Raw genomic sequence first — 4984 nt, 5'->3', positions numbered from 1 at the left:
CAGCCATTATGACTGGCCTGAAATGATATCTCATAGTGGTTTTGATTTGCATTTCTCTGATAATGAGTGATGTTGAGCATCTTTTCATGTGTTTGTTAGCCATCTGTATGTCTTCTTTGGAGAAATGTCTATTTACTTCTTGGGACCATTTTTTGATTGGGTCATGTATTTTTCTGGAATTGAGCTGTAGGAGTTGCTTGTATATTTTTGAGATTAGTTGTTTGCCTGTTGCTTCATTTGCTATTATTTTCTCCCATTCTGAAGGCTGTCTTTTCACCTTGCTTATAGTTTCCTTTGTTCTGCAGAAGCTTTTAAGTTTAATTAGGTCCCATTTGGTTTTTTTTTTTTTTGCTTTTATTTCCAATATTCTGGGAGGTGGGTCATAGAGGATCCTGCTGTGATGTATGTGGGAGAGTATTTTGCCTATGTTCTCCTCTAGGAGTTTTATAGTTTCTGGTTTTGCATTTAGACCTTTAATCCATTTTAGTTTATTTTTGTATATGGTGTTAGAAAGTGTTATAGTTTCATTCTTTTACAAGTGGTTGACAAGTTTTCCTGGCACCACTTATTAAAGAGATTGTCTTTAATCCATTGTACATTCTTGCCTCCTTTGTCAAAGATGAGGTGCCCATATGTGTGTGGATTTATCTCTGGGCTTTCTATTTTGTTCTATTGATCTATATTTCTGTCTTTGTACCAGTACCATACTGTCTTGATTACTGTGGCTTTGTAGTAGAGCCTGAAGTCAGGCAGGTTGATTCCTCCAGTTCCATTCTTCTTTCTCAAGATAGCTTTGGCTATTCGAGGTTTTTTGTATTTCCATACAAATTGTGAAATTATTTGTTTTAGCTCTGTGAAGAATACCATTGGTAGCTTGATAGGGATTGCATTGAATCTATAGATTGCTGTGGATAGTATACTCATTTTCACTATATTGATTCTTCCAACCCATGAACATGGTATATTTCTCCATCTATTAGTGTCCATTTTGATTTCTTTCACCAGTGTTTTATAGTTTTCTATATATAGGTCTTTAGTTTCTTTAGGTAGATATATTCCTAAGTATTTTATTCTTTCCGTTGCAATGGTGAATGGAATTGTTTCCTTAATTTCTGTTTTCTCATTATTAGTGTTTAAGAATGCAAGGCATTTCTGTGTGTTGATTTTATATCCTGCAACCTTACTATAATCATTGATTACTTCTAGCAGTTTTCTGGTGGAGTCTTTAGGGTTTTCTATGTAGAGGATCATGTCATCTGCAAACAATGAGAGTTTTACTTCTTCTTTTCCAATTTGGATTCCTTTGATTTCTTTTTCTGCTCTGATTGCTGTGGCCAAAACTTCCAAAACTATGTTGAACAGTAATGGTGAAAGCGGGCACCCTTGACTTGTTCCTGACTTTAGAGGAAATGCTTTCAATTTTTCACCATTAAGGATAATGTTTGCTGTGGGTTTGTCATATATAGCTTTTATTATGTTGAGGTATGTTCCTTCTATTCCTGCTTTCTGGAGAGTTTTTATCATAAATGGATGTTGAATTTTGTCAAAGGCTTTCTTTGCATCTATTGAGATAATCATATGGTTTTTATTTTTCAATTTGTTAATGTGGTGTATTACATTAATTGATTTGCAGATATTGAACAATCCTTGCATCCCTGGGATAAAGTCCACTTGGTCATGGTGTCTGATCTTTTTAATGTGTTGTTGGATTCTGATTGCTAGAATTTTGTTAAGGATTTTTGCATCTATGTTCATCAGTGATACTGGCCTGTAGTTTTCTTTTTTTGTGGGATCTTTTTCTGGTTTTGGTATTAGGGTGATGGTGGCCTCATAGAATGAGTTTTCGAAGTTTACCTTCCTCTGCAATTTTCTGGAAGAGTTTGAGTAGGATAGGTGTTAGCTCTTCTCTAAATTTTTGGTAGAATTCAGCTGTGAAGCCGTCTGGACCTGGGCTTTTTTTTTGCTGGAAGATTTTTTATTACAGTTTCAATTTCTGTGCTTGTGATGGGTCTGTCAAGATTTTCTATTTTTTCCTAGTTCAGTTTTGGAAAGTTGTACTTTTCTAAGAATTTTTCCATTTCTTCCACGTTGTCCATTTTTTTGGCATATAATTGCTGATAGTAGTCTCTTATGATCTTTTGTATTTCTGTGTTGTCTGTTGTGATCTCTCCATTTTCATTCCTAATTTTATTGATTTGATTTTTCTCCCTTTGTTTCTTGATGAGTCTGGTTAATGGTTTGTCAATTTTATTTATCCTTTCAAAGATCCAGCTTTTGGCTTTGTTGATTTTTGCTATCGTCTCTTCTGTTTCTTTTGCATTTATTTCTGCCCTAGTTTTTAAGATTTCTTTCCTTCTACTAACCCTGGGGGTCTTCATTTCTTCCTTTCCTAGTTGCTTTAGGTGTAGAGTTAGGTTATTTATTTGACTTTTTTCTTGTTTCTTGAGGTATGCCTGTATTGCTATGAACTTTCCCCTTGGCACTGCTTTTACAGTGTCCCACAGGTTTTGGGTTGTGGTTTCATTTTCATTTGTTTCTAAACAATTTTGATTTCTTTTTTGATTTCTTCTGTGATTTGTTGTTTATTCAGCAGCGTGTTGTTCAGCCTCCATATGTTGGAATTTTTAATAGTTTTTCTCCTGTAATTGAGATCTAAACTTACTGCATTGTGGTCAGAAAACATGCTTGGAATGATTTCAATTTTTTTGAATTTACCAAGGCTAGATTTATAGCCCAGGATGTGATGTATCCTAGAGAAGGTTCCATGTGCACTTGAGAAAAAGTTGAAATTCATTGTTTTAGAATGAAATGTCCTACAAATATCAATTAGGTCTAACTGCTGTATTGTATCATTTAAAATTTGTGTTTCCTTGTTAATTTTCTGTTTAGTTGATCTATCCATAGGTGTGAGTGGGGTATTAAAGTCTCCCACTATTATTTTGTTATTGTTAATTTCCCCTTTCATACTTGTTAACATTTGTCTTACATATTGCGGTGCTCCTGTTGTGTGCATATAGATTTATAATTGTTGTATCTTCTTCTTGGATTGATCCTTTGATCATTATGTAGTGTCTTTCTTTGTCTCTTTTCACAGCCTTTGTTTTAAAGTCTATTTTATCTTATATGAGTGTTGCTACTCCTGCTTTCTTTTTGTCCCTATTTGCATGAAAAATCTTTTTCCAGCCCTTCACTTTTAATCTGTATGTGTCTCCTGTTTTGAGGTGGGTCTCTTGTAGACAGCATATGTAGGGGTCTTGTTTTTGTATCCATTCAGCCAGTCTTTGTCTTTTGGTTGGGACATTCAACACATTTATGTTTAAGGTAATTATTGATAAGTATGATCCCATTGCCATTTACTTTATTGTTTTGGCTTTGAATTTATACACCATTTTCGTGTTTCCTGTCTAGAGAATATCCTTTAGTATTTGTTGGAGAGCTGGTTTGGTGGTGCTGAATTCTCTCAGCTTTTGCTTGTCTGTAAAGCTTTTGATTTCTCCTTCGTATTTGAATGAGATCCTTGCTGGGTACAATAATCTGGGCTGTAGGTTATTTTCTTTCATCACTTTAAGTATGTCTTGCCATTCCCTCCTGGCCTGAAGAGTTTCTATTGAAAGATCAGCTGTTATCCTTCTGGGAATTCCCTTGTGTGTTATGTGTTGTTTTTCCCTTGCTGCTTTTAATATTTGTTCTTTGTGTTTGATCTTTGTTAATTTGATTAATATGTGTCTTGGGGTGTTTCACCTTGGGTTTATCCTGTTTGGGACTCTCTGAGTTTCTTGGACTTGAGTGATTGTTTCCTTCCCCATTTTAGGGAAGTTCTCAACTATTATCTCCTCAAGTATTTTCTCATGGTCTTTCTTTTTGTCTTCTTCTTCTGGAACCCCTATGATTTGAATGTTGTAGCGTTTAATATTGTCCTGGATGTCTCTGAGATTGTCCTCATTTCTTTTAATTCGTTTTTCTTTTTTCCTCTTGGATTCATTTATTTCTACCATTCTATCTTCTAATTCACTAATCCTATTTTCTGCCTCTGTTATTCTACTATTTGTTGCCTCCAGAGTGTTTTTGATTTCATTTATTGCATTATTCATTATATTTTGACTCTTTTTTATTTCTTCTAGGCCCTTGTTAAACCTTTCTTGCATCTTCTCAATCCTTGTCTCCAGGCTATTAATCTGTGATTCCATTTTGATTTCAAGATTTTGGATCAATTTCACGATCATTATTCAGAATTCTTTATCATGTAGATTTCCTATCTCTTCCTCTTTTGTTTGGTTTGGTGGGCATTTATCCTGTTCCTTTACCTGCTGGGTATTTCTCTGTCTCTTCATCTTGTTTATATTGCTGAGTTTGGGGTGTCCTTTCTGTATTCTGCCAGTTTGTAGAGTTCTCTTTATTTTGGAGTTTCCTTGCTGTTGTTGCAGTTGTACAGGTGGCCTGTCAAGGTTTCTTGGTTAGGGAAGCTTGTGTCGGTGTTCTGGTGGTTGGAGCTGTATTTCTTCTCTCTGGAGTGCAATGAAATGTCCAGTAATGAGTTATGAGATGTCTATAGTTTTGGGGTGACTTTGGGCAGCCTGTATCTTGAAGCTCAGGGCTGTGTTCCTTTGTTGCTGGATAATTTGCTTGGTATGTCTTGCCCTGGAACTTGTTGGCCCTTGTGTGGTGCTTGGTTTCAGTGTAGGTATGGAGGTGTTTGAGGAGCTTCTGTCAATTAATATTCCCTGGAATCAGGAGTTCCCTGGAGTTAGGGTTTGGATTTAAGCCTCCTGCTTCCAGTTTTTGGTCTTATTTTTACAGTAGTTTTAAAACTTCTCCTTCTATACAGCACCACTGATAAAACATCTACGTTAAAGATGAAAAGTTTCTCCACCATGAGGGTCACACAGAGAGGTTCACAGCGTTATATGGAGAAGAGAAGAGGGAGGAGGGAGTTAGAGGTGACCCGAATGAGGTGAGGTGGAATCAATAGAGGAGAGAGTGGGCT

This window comes from Bison bison, unplaced genomic scaffold (genome assembly GCF_000754665.1).
Source record: "Bison bison bison isolate TAMUID 2011002044 unplaced genomic scaffold, Bison_UMD1.0 scf7180017864386, whole genome shotgun sequence".
NCBI lineage: Eukaryota > Metazoa > Chordata > Mammalia > Artiodactyla > Bovidae > Bison > Bison bison.
This window is presented reverse-complemented; position numbering follows the sequence as displayed.